The sequence below is a fragment of the Barbus barbus genome (assembly GCF_936440315.1).
Source record: "Barbus barbus genome assembly, chromosome: 43".
NCBI classification, from domain to species: domain Eukaryota; kingdom Metazoa; phylum Chordata; class Actinopteri; order Cypriniformes; family Cyprinidae; genus Barbus; species Barbus barbus.
The window spans coordinates 3,073,988-3,094,008 of NC_136721.1; positions in this window are offsets into that span (position 1 = coordinate 3,073,988).

Consider the following 20,021-nt stretch of genomic DNA (forward strand, 5'->3'; position numbering starts at 1 on the left):
TGTTGATACTCATGCATCCTATGACACAATGACAATTCTGACATGCTCAGGGATACATCTGCATTGTAACGAACACATTGATAAAACCCTTTACCTCAGTAATAGACTCATCAAACACACAACAAAAGGATTGTGCCTTCTCAGCACACTCTTTGTGCATAGAGTTCCAAGCAGCCTTTAAATCTGCCCAATGCATAGGCCTACATATCTCTCAATTAACAAAGGCGGCAGAAAAAGTCCTATTATTGGTGGTCCTCATTGGACTTCCATGGTTAATTATTTATTCTTTCTTCTCTACAGAACCCCAGATCATGCTCTTGGTTTTAATGTTGTGGATTAGCCTGTCCTATTTACCCCCTCGCCATTCACCTCAAAATTACCTAGCTCTCTTTCTCTTCCCCCACTCCCATCCTCCAGCCGAAGCTCAGCCCACATGATCATGTAATCATGCGTACCTATGCAGCTAGAATACTAAACACCATGCTGAAGCCCTGCAGAGAGCTTCTGAGGCAAGATACGCAGTTGTGTTTTGACTGTAGCTGCATGATTCTAGCAGAAAAATAACTGGCATTTAGTGGTCACCGTCGAATTAACTGCTGATAAATTGTTGAGCTGCGGTACTCTCTCAGTCAAAGGTATACCCTTAAAAAGAGATTGGCATTAATTATTCAGATGCAGACTCAAAACTGAAATGTTTTCAAAACGTGACTAGCTGGCTAGTCACGTAAGAGTACAGTACAGTACAGTATTGATCTACTGTGGAACTAGCCTTCAATTTTTGAGCTTCAAAAAAAATAAAAAATTTACATTTTGACATCACCTTACGTTTTACAAGCATTCCTGATTATCGTTTTAACGGTTTCCAAAAACACGTTCTTTTGTGGTAGAGGTGCTGAAAATTACGATTCAAGAATAACCTCTGCTAGTTTAAACATTTGTGATTTGTTTGCAGGTCTGCTTCAAGGTACATTGCTAGTTGAAGCTCGCATTAGGCTACTGGTTGAAACTTTATAAACTGAAGACTTCCTGATTTGGGAATTACCCCTGCTCCTATAACACACTTTGATGTTTTCTCATATTTGAGAACTTAAAGAACAAAACATTTCAAGGGTTGTAGAAGTGAAAGAAAGAAAAAAACAAAGCCCAGGATGTGCACAAAGGCCAGGTCAGTCATCCTCTCAAATGAGAAGTCCCAGAAGTGCTGTGCTGCTTCCAGAACTGTGGCCCACATATCTTGTAGCTGGGAAAGGCAAAACCCTTTATGCATCCCTACAGAAATGCTCAGGAAGAAATGACAAAACTCAGTTACACAAACTACACAAAAAGTGTGTCATAACCTAGATGTGTCAGGTCTCGCAATATACAAAGCTTATTATTCACATGAGAGCCACGGTCCTGAACTCTGTGTCAGTGGGAGAAGTCTAGCGTACTTGAAGATAATGGTAAGACCCATCTAAGGTCAAACTATGGAAACCGTAGTGAAGGCTGGCAACAAATTTCCCTTAAGGCAAGTCGGTTCACTCTGTTGCATTTAGTTGCAGTACTATAGCTCCTTCAGCTTGAATGAAGAAACACTGAAATATTTAAAACTTTATCAAGATTAAAAATCATAAAATAATGACATCATGACAAGAATTGTAAAAATTTAATATGCCAAAGATAAACATTACAATTAGCTAAAATACTAAAATGAACATGAACTGCATAGTGTGGTGATCCCTTGGTATCCAAAACACAGTAAATCTATGATACTTTTTTGGTTTGGTTTATTGTCAGTGTTTTGATATGTGTCCTCCAATGTTTGGAAAATCTATACGTAATTTCATGGGATGCATGTGCAAATGTTGAACTTACTGTAGACCTTCATCACTTACAAGCTATGCAGGTTTGGTTACCAAACCACCAGTATATAGTAACCATCTGTCTTTATTTAAAAACTGGACTAAGGAATGCCTAAATAAGCTGTACTGGGGCAGGGACTAGGGCTTTGCTGTATGTAGGCATGTCTACAAGTGCCAGAGAAATATTAGCAATTTATTTAAGAAACATTTATGTACCTCTCATCTGCACCCAAATTAGCCTTTAGCCCACTTCTTCGGCACACACTGTGTTTTGTTTGGCTGTCCATCTGTCAAAATCTGTATGGAAAAGCTGCCTGACCTTCGAGATGGTGCAGAGCAGATGCATTTACATTGTAGTGTAGACAAGTTTCGATTTAAGTATAAATACATAAATACACATTGATTCTGCTTTGTCAGTTCTGTGTTTTGGATAAGAAGTTTAATTGTGCTTTTATATTACAGACACACGTGCTGAACCATTATTATTAATGATGCATAGATCATTAATGTTTTTACTAAAAGTTAACACCAACTTTTAGTAATGCTGAATTTCTGCTGGTTATTGCGGTTGTTGTAGATTATTGCTGCTGCAATATATATAACCTGTAGCAGCTCTATACAGGTGGACCTGGGGATGGTGCAGGATTTCAGAGGAACTCTGAAAGTGTGCTGCGAAATGCTCTAGTGAATGCTAACCAGACTTTTAAATGTAAAGCAGTAAACTCATTGGCTGCGTATGCATCATGAACTAGTCAGCTTGTGCCAAGTTGTTTAACACTGTGCATATCATTAGTTTGAGTTGAGGACCCATTGGCCTGTGCCATCTAGAGTTTCTTGACAGAACTTGACATTTAATGTTACAGAAATTGACTCTTAGTGTGTTATTCTTACCGCTTCTTATCAACAGTCATGATTGAAGATGGACATCTTTACATATCTACACAAAGGCCATAGCAGTGAAATGATGCATTTACCTTGATGTGTCAGCGAGGTGGAGAGATGGATTATACACACACACGCACACATATTTGCACACCTGCAACTAGATCGTTGTGTTCAGACTGACCATCTGAACACTAAATCTGTTGGACATTTAAGTTTTTCTTAGAAATTGTTTGATACTACCTGGATCAGCATTTATAGTCGTGGACATCTTGAACTGAGTAAAAGAAAGGCCTTTTGTCAGCCTTTTTATACCTTTGCTGTGTGGCATCATGGGGAGTGGGAGATACCAAGTATGAGTGGAAAGCGGTGGAAACTGTTTTATGAGTTCTTGCACTTGACTTTCTATGATTACTGCTGAATTGAAGTTATGGTATATTATGCTATTGATATTGGTTTAATGAAGGAAATGGTGTTATTCGATTTTTTATACTTTTTATGTGATATTACTTCATATTATTGTCATGTGATATTACAGCTTCTGAGAAATGAACCCATGTGTATAAATTATTACGTAATGAAGCAGGCAGGTTCATTTTGAAACATCTGTATTTGGATACCTCTGCGCAACTGGTTCACGCAGACAGGATACGTCATCAGTGCGATCACGTACGCTGTGCAGACAGAGCGAGAATGGCAGGCAAACATCAACAACCTGATCTTCCTTCCTGATATTGTAGTACTGTTACTATCTGTACTATAAAGTTTTCTCACTGGTGATAACATATGATGTATTGTAGTAATGTTGTCTCTGGTCGTCTGATCTTTTTGTGTTCATGCGTTGAGGAGTTGTGGCTTTGGACGGCGATTTGCAGGGAGGGTGGAACGTTCACTTGAACGTTCACATAAATATTGTACATGTGCAAAGAGAAACATTTTGAGTCAAGCAGCTGGTTGGGGAACAGTGCATGATGATTTGTAGTGCATGAGCATGTAAACACATATATTGCTGAGTCTTTTGTGGTATTGTGTACACACAGCAGTGTGTGTAAAGTGTCTAGTGCACATAGAGGAGAGTCTGTTACTACAGGTGGTTTGTACAGGCCCACTCACCTGTGTGTAGCACACTTCGAATTGCACAAAAAAGTTCCATACAGTTTTTTTCTTTGGTGTGGTAAGGTTTGGGGTGGGGGGTGGTCCATGTTTCAGGAGGTAGGGGTTTGCATGGGGTTTCAGAGGGGGGAGGGGTGGTTTGAGTTCACAGCCTGGGGGAAAAAGCTGTTGAGCAGTATGGCGGAGCGGGCTCTGATGCTCCGGTACCGTCTTCCTGATGGTAGGAGCTGGAAGAGACTGTGGGAGGGATGGGTGGAGTCCTTCAGGATGCTGTTGGTTTTGCTGGAGCATCGTGTAAGGAAAATGTCCAGGATGGAGGGGAGAGGGGCACCGATGATCTTTGCAGCTGTGTTCACTGTCCGCTGGAGGGTCTTGCGGTCAGCAGCACTGCAGTTCCCGTACCAGACAGTGATGCAGCCGGTCAGCACACTCTCAATGGTGCCCCTGTAGAATGTGGTGAGGATGGGTGGAGGGAGACTTGCTCTTTTCAGCCGGCGGAGAAAGTGTAGGCGCTGTTGTGCCTTTTTGGAGAGTGACATGGTGTTGGTGGTCCAGGTGAGATCCTCTGTGATGTGCACCCCCAGGATTTTAGTGCTGCTGACTCTCTCCACAGTCGAGCTGTCGATGGTCAGTGGGGGGTGGTCAACGGAGTTTCTCCTGAAGTCCATCACAACCTCCTTTGTCTTCCCCACATTGAGGGACAGTTAGTGCTAGTTATTGTTAGTTATTGTTATCAGGCTAAAGTTAGTATTTTCCAAGATCTCGTACCGCACCTTTAATATAGAACGGTAATTAAACTGACTTGCAACTACCTGTGCATTAAAAGGCTTTAAGAGAGTTTCTGCCTTTACTCTCCTCTTCAGCTGGTGAAATTCATGTTCAATCAGATTTAAATCTGGAGATTGACTTGGGCAATCTAAGACTTTTAATTTCTTTGCCCTTATAAATTCCTTGACTGAACTGGCAGGGTGTTTTAGGTCATTGTCCTGATGCAATATGAAGCACTTCCCAATGAATCTGGTGGCAGTTTCTTGAATATTGGTAGGCAAGATGTTTTTTTACCCTTCCAAATTCAAAATCTTCATCCTCAGGCTGAAACTGCTGACGGTTCTCTCAGCCAATTTGCCAGTGTGGCCACTTGTTAGTTTCTTTGTACCTTAGTGAAGGGTATGAGATCCAATTTAGGCACTGTTTGCTCCATTTTAACCAAGCGCTCCCCACGAGGATCGGATGCCAGGAGATTGTTTTTTGGGCAGGGAATTCATTCCCTGTTGGAGAAAGGAGCCTTAGAGGAAATGGCTCATTCACAGAAGGGATCTGGCTTCAAGAGGTAGTGTTTTCGAATGCAAAGGAACAATGGTGGTTTAAGCCCAATCTGGTGATTTGTTTCTGCTAAACTTTTCTCTGAAACACATCCCCAGATTTGCAGTTTACATTTACATTTATGCATTTAGCAGACGCTTTTATCCAAAGCGACTTACATTGCATTCAAGTTACAGTTTTTACATTTTATCAGCTCTTATTAGGGGCAAAATTGAACAAGGTGCTAGGTCTGACTATTTTTTTTCTTTTTTTTTCTTGCTAAGGCAGCAGACCATATTTCTTGAGGTGGAACTGAACTCAACACAAGAATGATTTTCTGCTGCTTGTGTCCAGTTGATTCTCTTTTGTATAAAACAATTCACAGCAGTGTAATTGGTTCTAATAGCAGCTCCTTCTCCTATGGTACTGTTGAGCCTGCTTCATTTTAGTGGTGGGTCAACAGTCAAGTAGTTATGCTATCAGATCATATTATCTTGGTAACAACCCCAGTTTGTACCTTTGAGTGGAATATGCTCCTGCAAGACAGTTATGAATGATTCCTCATCAGTAGTTTGGGGTTTAGTTTATGAAGGGCATCCAACCTCCTGTGGCACTTAAATTGCCTGGAGATTTTCCTTGTGGACATTCACGACTGTCGTATAGTCACCAGGGCGGAAAATGCTGATAGTCAAGTACATAAAGCCCTATGTGGAGATTAGTACAGAACATTCTTCTTTGGGTGCAGAAAAAATGTATGGCACTAAAGGCAATGCATATACCAGGTCAGTTGATTCTGGATACATCATTTGAGACCCGGAGAATGGAGGCTGAGACCATGTGTTCAACTTGATAGAGGTTCAACCAGGCAGAGGCAGCCCAGTTCCCCCTTTGATTCTCTCTTTCTCCTCCATCACTTCTGGGTAAGATGTTTTGGTTCATGTGTGACCATTGGCCCGATTATATGCCTTCCTGACATCTGCTTCCAGCAGTTCTTACAACAGTTTGGGAAGACAAAGTGTGTCTCTTGTTGGTGAGAGATTAAAAAGACCATTTTGAATCCAAAAGCCCTCTGTACTTGAATGCAAGAATGGCCCTACTATTTGCGTCAGTGGTGCAGAGAGAGCAGTCTGGAACCAGTTCACTGCCTGGTTGGTTCAGTGCTTGCATTCCTTCAAGCATTTTCTGCATGCACTTCTCCAGCTTAAGCTACACTTAACTCTTTCCCAGCCAGCGTTGTCAAGCTCCGCCAGCATTGATCATTTCCACAAAACTATCATGTCCCCCAGAATATTTTGTAGTATAAATGTATGAACATTTATCCTGGACTAACAACACTGTAGCACTGGCCAAGAAAGCACAGCAGCGTCTCTACTTCCTCCGCAAACTCAGAAGAGCCAGAGCCCCGGCCCCCATCATGTGCACCTTCTACAGAGGCACCATCGAGAGCATCCTGACTAGCTGCATCACTGTGTGGTATGGCGCTTGCAACGCATCCTGCCGCAAGTCACTTCAGCGCATAGTGAGAGCAGCTGAGAAGATCGTTGGTGTCTCTCTCCCCTCCCTCCAGGACATCTACAGCACCCGTCTCACCCGCAAAGCCCTCCGCATTGCAGGCGATCCCACCCACCCGACACACAGCTTCTTCAGTCTGCTGCCATCAGGGAGGAGACTGCGGAGTCTCCAGGCGAGGACCAGCAGACTGAAGGACAGCTTCATACATCAGGCTGTCAGGAAGCTGAACTCCCTCCCGTCCTTGCCCCCCCTCCCCTCTTTCACCCCCATTTAACACAGCAACACACTAGGAACTCTGACTCTGTGACACCCCCCCCCCCCCCCCCCCCCCACCGACCAACAACTGTAACCGGCACCTGTCACGTGTGCAGCATTGGCTGATCACTACCCATCCAACATTGATTGCAAATTACCTCTTCGGGTAGTCTGACAAAAACTATCCGAACAGTCTCTTCGACTTGTCACTTTAACAGACTGATAAGCTCTTCTTGCACTACACTCATAACAAAACAAAACATCTGCACAGTTTTGTTTTTGTTTTTGTACATTCAACTGGTTTGCACTCCATCTATTCTGCCATGTGCCTTATGCACTTTATCTATCTCTCTTGTTTTTATTTTCTACAATGTCCTCAGACTGATAAGCTCTTTTGCACTACAAATATATCTACACAGTGTTGTTTATTTAACTGGTTTTGCACTCTATCTGCCATGCGCCTTATGCCACTTTATCGATCTAATTCTTATTTTTTTCTACAATATCCTCATTTGTATAATTGTATAGTTGTATGTACATATGTTTAAACTGTATTTATCTGTATCTGAACGTGTTTAATGTTAACTGTATGCACCAAGGGTCTGAGAGTAATGCAATTTCGATTCTCTGTATGTATGTACTGTACATGTGGAAGAATTGACAATAAAGCTGACTTGAACTTGAACTTGAACATGCAATATGTCAAAAGAATAACAGAGACTCTGCTTTTAAACAAAATACAAACTGCTCTTTTTTTATCAACTCTTGAATGTGGGTATTCATAAAATAGCAGCATTTTGAAGCAAAGAAAATCTGTTTTTGTTTTCCTCTCAAAGACTACGTTCAGATTGGATTCAGAACGATGATCAAACCACAGATGGAGCAGATCACTTCCATCAACACCTCTAAGCTTCCATTCCTGGGTCGACATTTCATTCGGTAATTCGGTAGGCGGTTTTGATTTATACGTTATTTAATATTTGATGATCTTGTTATTTTATATATGCATCTACTCACATACTGTATTGCTTGTTTCTACTGCTTCCTTGACTGTGTTTTGACCTGGAGATTATGTAGTCTTTCAGAAGATGTGTAATAGAAAAAAAAAAGTAAAAATAATAGTAAAAAAAAAAATAGTGTTTGGTCTTTCTTTGGGATCAAACAGGATCATCTAAAGGTATGGCTTATTTGTGTGGCAACAAGTTGTGCATAGTATACTCACATTTGTTACTATTACCCCGCTGGGGTCTGGGGGTTTTTTGGGACCCTGGAGAATTTTTGACATTCTCTGACATTTGTGATTTTTTAATCACATTAAATGATGGAGTTATTTTCGCTGTTATCAGGAAAAAATGCAAGTGATTCCGCCGGCGACATTGTCGACCAGGAGGTTAAGCATGGCTATACCCACCACTGAGGTCCCATTGAGGAAACCTTATAAAGCACCACACAGGTTTTTTTTTTTTTTTTGCATTATATTCCAATTTTACAAGTTTCACAAGTTGTTTTTGCCTCAATGAAAAGCTGATCTATACATTTAAAAGAAATGTCTTTTCATGTTTAATACAGACTTCAGACAGCATAGCATAGACTTCCCATAGCATCAGCTAGTGACGCAGCGTATACATGCATACATGTTTTCCAATTGTATGTTCTGTGTTGCTAATAACAAGAAAGATGTTTTAACTCATGGTTACACTAATAAAAAATCAGTACTGGAACAGGGGTTTGAAGATGCATGAAAATATGGTGAATGCGATGGATGTAGCATCTGCAGTTTAAAGTACAGTCTTTAAGCTAAAACAGGGGTTCTCAATTCTGGCCATCGAGGTCCACTTTCCTGGAGAGTTTAGCTCCAACCCTAATTAAACACACATGAGCAAGCTAATAAAGGTCTTCAGAATAGTTATTGGCAGGTGAGATTTATCAAGGTTTGCGCTAAGTGCATTCACGCCATGTCGTATAATTACCGTAATTACGAGATGACAACACGTGACATTTTAATCGGAGCCGTTCACATCTTCTGACTCGAAATTACGCATTGCCATGGCAACACTATCAATCCCAATATGAATCTGCAGCGGGCAGGTGGCACAGTGGTTATGCGGTATAGGTTGTAGCTCCCAGTTTACATGTTGTAACTGCGAGTTCTACAAGGATGTGAACGCTTTTTTCAAGTCCTAATCTAGTAATTACAGCAATTAGAACATGGGATAGAAGCACCTGAACTCTACAGGTAAGTGGACATCCAGTGCCAGATTTGAGAACTCCTAAGTTAAACTCTGCAGTGCAGTGGCCCTCTGGGGCTAGAGACGATTAACCCTGCTGTAAACTAATAGCTTCAGTATTCAGCTAAAGTGCTAGTGCCCAACACTGGGCAATAAACAAAGTAGAGAACAAATTATATCATTAAGGCATTTATCTCTCTTAACTGACAAGTGGGACTTCCAATCCTACTGCTAACATGTTGAGCGTTATGATTGCTCTCATTAATTTTTCTACAGGTGGTCGATTTTCTCTTCTTTAGGATTTCTCTTCTGGCAATCACACGCCGAGGTGAAAGGTCAGCTGATCAACTCAATAACCACAATAACTAGAAGGTTCCATACATCTGGTTTGATTATTAACTCCGCTGCTCTGAAGGGAACTATATACAGCCACAGGGTACAATTAATTTGGATTGGGGGTAAGAGTTGCAGATGTGAACCTTTGTGATGGATGTGCTGGGTGAATGGAGTTCGTCATTGACTGATAAAAGCTAATAAACATCAACACAACAGTCAGAGGGAAATACATTAGCCATACGGTTACAAAACATTCAGATGAGCTAAATTAATTACTCTGAGATTGAGGGAAAATCAGGAGCTTGGATTCATAACGAGATTAGAGAGGGATTGTTAACCATCCAAGTGTCTTATATTGTACAATACAGTGCTTCCCCATATATTTAAAATGACTGCACATGATATGCAATCATTTTCCTTAATGATCAAATCCATTATCCCCTGGTGTGCCCACAAGTGAACCCTTAGAGATTTGAGATGAGAATAGATGCGAGACTGCACAAAAAATAAAAACACTTCACATCGATACAAGGAAAACTTCTGTGTAATCCACTGTAGTGAAAAAAAAAAAGCTGGATGTGTTTATTCTGAATGTGTTTGATGTGAAACCATAAGACATGTCGTTTTGTTTTGCAGAGGCGGTGGTGCTCATGGGATATGGCAGCTGCAGTGCCAGAGGCCCTTCCCCCAGAACAGTATTCATCCCGTGCGTAAAGCTTACCAGATATTTACTCGAAAAATCCATGCAATGAAAAGAGTGTGTTCAATACCCAAAACTTTATTCAAAGGCATGACCCCGTAAGCAGAGTTTGGAAAGCTAATTATTTAAAGGTACAAAGTTCAGAGAAACCAGCAGATCATAAAAAACGTTGATAAGAAACCCATTCGAAAGCAACCACATAGCCAAGTTTTCTGTGTCTAAGCTAGGATGTTTAATAAATCACACTGTATGAATATTGTAATATCTTGTCTCTTAAACTTTTATGATTTGTTTTTAAACAAAGGCCGTTTTTTCCCCTCAAACTTAGTTTTTGTCCCAGACCTTGAATCTTAAAATATGAAAATTGATCATAAAAACATTATTTGATAAAACTATGATATTTAAACAAATATACAATATTAAAAAGCAAACATGTATTTACTGTGTAAAAACTATTTAGTCCAATTTTGTTTCGTAGCCAACAATTTTGAACCTAATTTCTATGTTAATTTTTAAAACATACTTGTTTACCAGGCTTAAAACAGAAAATGCTCTATAAAAGCAAAGCAAAAGTTTTTTTTTTTTTTATAGAAATATTTAAATGTAATTTCCACCTGTGCCATTTGCAAAATTGGATAATTCCAATCAATCAATTACTCGCTCACTCACAGAATTCTCCTGTGATGTATGTATAGTCCCTATTGAATACTGTTAGGCAATTCAATCTGAGAGTGTGAATAGTGTGTTAGAGTAAAAGTGCACAGGGTCACACACCCAGCTTTTTCATACAGGGCTCTCTCGTGCACACATTTGTTTCTAAAATATATAAACTTGAGGGCAGGCTTAATCTTTCATTGCATATTTCTTATCTTTCATAGCGTTTCTCCAAGTGTGCCGGAGAGTTTTAATGAAACCCAAACAAAGGCTATGGTTGAGAGATTTGCTTTTGTAGCCTGACCCCATTTAGTTTTCTTACAGGCAGACCTAGATTGCAAGTTAATCATAAATCTTTTTTGTTTTGTTTGTCAGGAAACAACATGTACATCAAATGGGATAAGCATCCATATTGTGTTTTTGACTGAAATTGGCTCAGGATTGAAATTTTATCAAGGCATGTCCTTGGGCAACACAGATGATGTTAAAATTTGTAGCAAATTTTTGGCAAGCACAAAAATAAATAAATGAATCCCCTCCCCCCGCATTTAAGCTATGAATGGTGGCACCTCCAGCAAAATAAAGTCTTCAGTTTTGTGTGACTGATAATACATTGCTCAGAAAGGATAATGTGGTCAATAAATCAATGCAAGCAATATTTAAACTACTCCTACAGTGTAGTGACAACTCAATAATCAAACCTTTTCAGTTGATTCTGTAGTTTTGGTAACACCCATCTTTCACAGTCATATTTTACTATGTTCTTGCAGGAAAAGCTGAGCAGTTTTGTTATAGATTCTCTTGAACTATCCTAGTGTTTGAATACAATGCAGCATTAATGCACAAAGCAATGTATTACAGTTTAAATTTATATCATGCATTTAGAACTCAAAGTCAGAATGAAATAAAACTTTTTTAAAATGAATGTTATAGATCGCATCATGAACAATTCTTTACATACTCTTGTCAGATGTCAGATAATTTGGTCACAATAATACAGATTAAAAGATCTGCTGTTGCTACTTTTCGATCGTGACGAAGTTTTAATTTATTTATTTTTTGTAGGATTTGGGATTTATGGGATTACTTTGGGAAGAAGGTTCAATGCAATCATACACACTTCTTTTTCACAAGGTTGGGTAGATAAACAAATTGATACTGTGAAAAATCCATGGTTTTATGAAATTCAGCTTTTGTTACTACATATACAGACCTCACTAAAAACCAATGAGGCATTTTGAATGGAGAAAGGGTTCATTATGAGGAAACGTAATATTATTATATAGACAAGTTGTGCTGTTGTATTATTGATGTTCGATGCTAAAGCTGAAGAAAACCATCTACAAAATGTGGAAAAGATAAACATCCAAATGCAGCTTTAAAATATGGGTGCATGAAACACATTTGTCATTAATTTAGTGCAAAGCGAGTGTATGTGACATTCCAACATTTCTGTAATTTATCATACTCCGATATGTACATATCCACTTGGTAGTCCAAGAATATAAGCATTTATAAGTTTCCCTCCTTTACAAACAAGATAAACATGCTCCAATGCCAAAGCACAGTCTGAAAGTGAATTGCAAGGTGTTGCCGTTAATCGCAGGTCTTGCTACAGGAGATATTATTTTAAAAAGTCATATCTTAGCTATGCACAGCTAAATAGTCTGCAGTGCAGGGGCAGCTGAGGAGCAATGAATGCGCTTTACACAATGCACATAGCCATCAAGAAATACTTACAGTAACACCTCTGAGGCTGCGGTCAGAATGTTTGGACTTCATCGCCCACATCTATTCATTTTTTTTCTCCCTCTGCACTTCTTCTTCAGTCTACATAGCTCACCCCCTTTGGCACTTGGCATCAGCTCTGTCACAAATTTGAGAAAGGCTTTATTTAGCTGGTGGTCAGATGCTTTGTCAAATAATCAGCCCTATGGGATTGCGCAGGATCTGAGCGATGGGGCTTTGGGGCCTCAGGGATGTTTCACCCGAGGTCTCGCCTCCATCCCTTCAGCCTTTAAAGGTCTCTCCTCTCTTTTTCTACTGCCTCAGCCATTTCCCGCTCAAGAATATTCTTGTTCCTCATGTCCCCACAGGGCCACTCTTGTTATATCCATTACCCTTTTATTCACTCTACCTACCAGGAGCAACCCACCCACATTATTCCCATCTCACCTGCTCATTTTCTGCGATCCTTTCCTGTAGGCCAGTCTAGCACTCTTCGGAAGGGATTCGTTTCCTAAACAATGTTTAAGTTATCAGGAGTGCCTGGAGGATTTCATCTGAGGGTACGCACATAGGGGAAAATGTTTTTGAAAAACAACACTAAAATGTTCAAAAATTCAATATGTGCTCATGTTAAAAATTCAACTCGGAGAGAAGTTTCTTGAGAATTTGTTGCATTCATGTAACTTTACACAATATTATAGACCTATGCCTCAGAGAAATGAAGTGTGCTGCCATCTTTAGAAACTGGCCTTTGAACTTTCGTTTTTGCAGTAGCACATTTCTGCCACTGAATAAAAAAAATAAAAAAAAAATATATATATACATATACACATCGAACGCTCATTGGTTCTCGCCTGCATTCATCACAGATTGCGACATGCCGTGTTTCTGGTGAGGTGTGTTTGAATGATGCGCGCGCGCCTTCACGAGTTCACAGAGAGGATCGGGAAAATAATCTGGATAATATTTTCAGCAATTAACAATTTAAATTCTGCTCTGCACCTCAGCCAGACAGGACTGCGGCTGCAACGCATAGTCATTTGGATTACTTTTGGTTCTGTTTTTGACATTTTTATAAATGATTGTCATTGCATTTATCTATCTGTCATGTTTTTCTTATACTGTGCAAAAATAGTTCTGTTTAGGTTTAGAGGTAGGAGTGGGATTAGCAACTAAAAATATTTTTAATGCTATATTGTTACTAAAATAGTTATTTTCCTGCATATTTGGTCGATTGTGTTTTCTATCCTTTTATATTCTCTATAAAATGGGTAGGTAAAGGGGTCTAAAAATCTAAATTGCTTATGGATAAAATGATAGCAATGCATTGATACAAATATCTTATTGATATTTTAGCTAAAATACATAGCGATATGTACATTTTAAACATTGAAATATGTCTAAATTGTATGTTTTAGCCTAAAAGAAAAAACATGCAAAAATGTATATTTTGTGCTTGTAAATGTTACGTATTAATACCTACGTATAAACAATGAGACCAGGCTGCTAGTGCATGTTCATGTAGGAAAACAACTGAAAAACATACCATTTGTGAAACCTGTTTGGCCAGTTCACTAAAAAAAAGAAAGAAAGAAAAGGGAAATGGTTTCTTAGGTCAGCCGGAGAGCTCATGAGCAGTTTTTACAGCTACAGGCACCACTTTGAGTTAAAAGGATTCTATTATGCCACTTCTTAGAAGATGTTATACAAGTCTCAGGTGTCTGTGAAATTTCACCTCAAAATACCACACAGATTATTTATTACATCATGCTGTAAATGCCCCTTTTGGGGTGAAAGCAGTTTTCATGTGTGTCTCTTTAAATGCAAATAAGCTTCTTTCCAGAAGAGAGTGGTGCCTTTACAGCTGGTGCCTCGGATACTAACAACAAACAACACATTTGTTTATTTTTGATTATCATCTCTATGCTTATGCAACGTTGCGGTTCTTGGTCATAATTAAAAGTTTATACTTTGGATCTGTTTAAAAAGCCTAGTCAGCTTGAACCTCTGTTAAATGGTTTTCTGAGTGTGCACCCACAACTATTTTAAATAAATGATGTTCGTTCTATTTTTTTTTTTTTTTTTGCATCAAAAAGAGCCTGAAAAAAGTATAGCAGTTTCCAAAAAAATAAAAATAAAAATAGAAAAAATCTTAAGCAGCCCACTGTTTCCAATATTGATAATAAATCAGCATTAGAATAATTTCTGAAGGATCACGAGACACTGAAGCCTGGAGCAATGATGCTGATGAAAATTCATCTTTACATCACAGAAATAAATTATATTTTAAAGTACATTAAAACAGACAACAATTGTTTTAAATTCTAATAATATATCTCCTATGTTATTAACTGTAACTCAAACGTCATTTAGAAAATGGATCTCATCGGAAACATACTTCTGGAATCTATTGTTAATAGAGATTAATTGTCTGCATATGGGTAGTTTGGAAGGTCACATGCTTTGGATGTATCCACATATACTGTAGTATTATATACATAATTAAAGAAAATCATTTATTATTATTAGATCTTACGTGATGATGCTACTAAAATGGCAATTTTTGAGCAGGTTGTGATCAGCCTCCCTCATTGATTAATTTCATTTTTAAATTTTTAATGAGACATCAGCAGACAGTATTTGAACAACCAACAGTTATTTGACCCAGAACGTTAGCAAAAAGGTCTAAATCCATAATGAAGATGCACCAGGCAGTCAGAATAATCGTGCACAGCAAGAAAATTAGCATTATGGTATTCAACAAAGGTCAAAATAAATGAGGAGATGCCCCGTGAAAATACAATATCTGTGTAATTTAGGAAAATCTGCTGCACATTTTTTACAAAGATTGTGAGGGGAAAATAAGATTTTTGGATGGGATTTACAAGTATGTCTGTGAACATCTGTATGTCTGTGTGAGTTGTTAGTGCTTGCACCTTCTGCATGGTTAAGCAGATAACCCCTTATACTGAGGGCCCCTCTGTTTGGCACCCCTGCATGAAGTGCTGGCTAAAAGATAACAGAGAGCCCAAATTGGCCCTCAGGCTCACCCACGCTTCAATCTCCCCCTCGAGCCCAGTTAAAGAGGCATTCGAATTCTCCTACTGACTTTAGGACCATGTGGGCAAGAATAAGTAAGTGAAGAGCAGGGAGGAAAACCGGAGTGATGGATGCCTTGTCTTACAGAGGACGGATATTTGAGGCACCCTGGAGGAGATGAGCAGTACTGCAGCTGAATTAGTTGTTTTTCAGTTGCTATACATAGAAAAAATTGCTCACTGATGTGTCACTGATTAAGCCATTGGGCTCACTCATGTGTATAAGTCACCTTAATTGAGGTCTAATTGTTTCATAAAACTACAGAATTTGTTGCTAAATTGCCTTACTAGCAAGTGCTCTGCAAAAATAATTTTGTCTTGTTTTCCAGTGAAAATATCCAAACATCCTTAAACCAGCATAATTATCAAAACACAAAGAATTTGATTTATGTAGCAGAAGCTTCTAGTAGAGACACAACAGTGAGACACAGAATAATGAAATAATATAGAAATACAGACACAACATAACATATAGGCTACAGAAGAGTTGGTATGTACAGATATGTGCAAAATGTAAAGGGTATGTACAGAAAGCGTATGGGGTATATATATAAATACGAGTGTTTTTCTGCTGTAGATGCTGGATGACCTTATAGGACAAGTGGTTTGGAAAATGGATGTATGTATGGATAAGAACTGAAATATTTTATATTCTTATATCATAAAACTCTAGCCATAGTAACGTTATATTTAGGGAAAATACAAAAAAAAAAAAAAATCAATCAATATATTAAATTCCTTTATATTAAGTGAAAGTGATGTGACATACGGCCAAGTATGGTGACCCATACTTGGAATTTGTGCTCTGCATTTAACCCCATCCAAAGTGAACACACATACTGTGAACACACACCCAGAGAAGTGGGCAGCCAATGCTGCAGCGCCCAGGGAGCAGTTGGGGGTTCGATGCCTTACTCAAGGGCACCTAAGTCGTGGTATTGAGGGTGGAGAGAGTGCTGTACATTCACTCCCACCACCTACAATTCCTGACTCGAACTCGCAACCTTTGGACTACAAGTTTGACTCTCTAACCATTAGGCCATGACTTTGAATTAAGAGTAGTCTGGGCCTTGTTTTTACATACTTTTAGATAGAAGGTCGAATATAAGTGCAACATAGGAATAATCAGCATTTAATAACAAATCATGGAACAGTGTGATACAGTTAGCACAAATCAACCAAATCTTTAATTAACAAAGCACTACTACTACTACTAATACTACTACTACTAAATCACAACAGCAACACTTTTTTAATGTACTGTAATAAATAATAAGGAACAAATATGCTCTAATGAACTGATTATGGACCAGCTCTGGGGATTATTCTTCAATTCATAACAACACTGACAAATCCAACAGTGTGTTTACAGTAAACACACTGGCTGTCTGACAGGAATCTGACCAGCAGGTGGCGGTGTTCAGGCATGATGAAGCTCGCCAGAGAGAGAGAGCGCATATAGACACAGAAGGGGAAGGAGGCGCTGTGGTCCGTTCATGCTGAGGGGGGAGATGGGAAAGTAGAGCACCCACATCAGGACGATCATCATATCTCTAGGCGTCTGGCGTGCAGAGAGATGTCCAGCATAAATCAGACAGAGAAACAGGGCCAGCACTCACCCAGACCCCCATGGGAGGATGAATTCTTCTGCATTTTACATGAATTGAGGCACAGCTGTCCTTAAGCATTCTAATTGGATCACAGTGCTTTATCAGTTTATGAGCAAAGAACATCAGGTAATTAATCTTACTACTAAAGGCATTCAATAACTAGCGTTCTCTCCGCATAGTCCATAATTTCAAACTATTCCCACTATTTTATCATAATCGTTACCCAATGCAGAGTGAATGAAGGATATATAAATATCTGTTGAGGCAAGGCCTTGTGGTTAACTCTTTCCCTGCCAGTGTTTTTTTTTACTAAATGTTGCCAGTCACCGCCAGAATTTTTGATCATATATGAATATCTGAACATGCAATATGCAAAAAGAACAGAGTCTCATTATTATTATTATTATTATTATTTATTTTATTTTTTATTAAAAAAAACAAAAACACTGAGAAAATCACATTTTGTCACATTTCATGTCTGGATCAAGTTCAGAATAGGCTAATGATCAAAACTTGATGGAGTAGATGGCTTCCATCAACACTCCAAAAGCTTGCACAGTCCTATATCACTTCCTGGGTCCACATTTCATTCATAATGTTAGGCAGTTTTGATTTATATGCATACATTATATTTATATACATACGTGATTGCTTGTTTCTGCTTCTTCTTTGCTGTGTTTTGATCCAGATGTTCAGTTCTCCTTCAGAAAATGTGTAATAGTGCGGAAAGTAAGAAAAAATCTGTCAATGGTAGGGAGGCATTGTCTCATAAATGACAGAAAATTGGCAATTGGTTTTTGAGCAGTGAGGCTTATGGAAGTACTAGGTTCAAGTCAGGCTTCCTTCTCTCCTCTCAATTTGCTGGTGTCCTTCAGTAAAATGCAAAAGCAGTGACCGTGTGATTTGCGTATAGGACTGGAACTATTAATTTAATAAAATATAATAAATACCATGCACTAAATTTATTATTGTCCAATACAATAAAATCATAACACACCTCAGGTGTAGAGCCTGGTTTCCGTATTTAGCCAAACTCCCCCGCTATGCAGGTGCCTCAGTGGACAACGCCATGTTACGGGCAATCCTGGGAGACTCAGGTGGGTGTATGGAAGCTTGAGCTGGCATGGGGAATGATGTGGGAGGGAGGATGAGGACAGCTCCAGATGGGTTTAGGCATTCCATTAGCCGCATGCCGATAGTCAGGCCAGCTGCCACGCCGGGGCGCAGAGACCTGGGATGCTTCCCCCAGGAGTTCCCCCAACATCAGGATCCTCGCTGTCCTTAAAAGTGAGAGCAGGTCAGATTTAAAAGGAAAATGAGCCGATTATTACACATTAGCCATGAGGTGAACTATTGCTTTAAGGCTTGTACATAAAACACAGATTTTATTGACAGACAGAAATTTTAATATTATTCACTGAAAATCTTAAAAGATAGTATGCTGTAAGTTCTGCTTCAACACATTCTCACTCCCAGCTTGTCATATATTGACGCTTGGTCAGGACCCTTTGGCATCACTTTTCGACGCTCAGGGTACCTCTTTAGCGTGATTTTTTAACATGTATTGCTCCATTGCTTTAAATAAGGAACCTTTGACACCGATGCGAAAAACATCACAAATTGTATCGGCAGGGTTAAATTATATATTGGGTAATAACATTACCATTATTGCATATATGTTGGAGTGTGATTTTTCAATGTAAACAGTCACAGCAATTTTATTTACATTATGCCACATAACCCAACCCCTGTCTGCCCTATTTATCAATAAAACACATGATATAACATAATTTATTAAAAAAATATTAATATTCCAAGTCTTCCGAGGCAAAACGATAGATTTGTGAGAGGAATGGATTCCGTCTGCCGTAAATCTCAGATCCTGTGTGCTACAGTTTGTGCGCAAATTAAAAAATTGCCACCAGAAGAAGCATTATGTCAGCTTTGGTTGGGAAATGCCATTGGCTGTTGCATGTCTCGTGACCGACTGCGTCATTCTAAAGTATGAATGTATCTTTTTGAATGAGATGAGAGCACGTTAATGGAGCAGGATGATTTTCAGCTATTAAAACCTAATGTTTTACTCTCTTCTTCACAGAAAGATATCATGTGGTTTCAGAAGACTTGGAATGCAACACGACTTGTTTGTAATTCTTGTATACTGCTTTTTTATTAGGGCTGGTAAGCGATTAAATTTTTTAAACTAATTAATTACATGATGTGGTGATTAATTAATATAATTAATTGCTAATTAATCGCATATCAAATTTGGCTGAGAAATTTTTGGGTGGGTGAACTACACCTTTAATAATTATTATTATTATTACTATGGAAATATGAAATAATTTATTTAATGAAATGATACTCTAAATAATACATTAAAACTGCCAGTAGGTGGTGGTAAATGTCTTTGAGTAATTTATTAATTCATTTGATTCATTCAGAAGTAAAGGTCTCTTTGGTCCTGTCCCAAATGGCACTCTAAACTCTTGCGGTCTTCCTCTGAGTCTGCACTTTCGTGACGTAATGCCGCTTTGACTGTTGGGTAGAAGTCTGCTGCAGGCTCGACGGATCGAGTGCGCATAGCGGCCGCAAAGGGGGCGCTCACGAGCACACTTCTGAACGCTAAAATGGCGATTGGGATACCCTACTGTCTCGTGGACTTAAAGGACATGAAGTGTTCCATTTGGGACAGGGCCTTTATGAATGGTTCATTGAATCATTAGGCTTGTTCGACTTGAAGTGGATCATCACCATCAGAT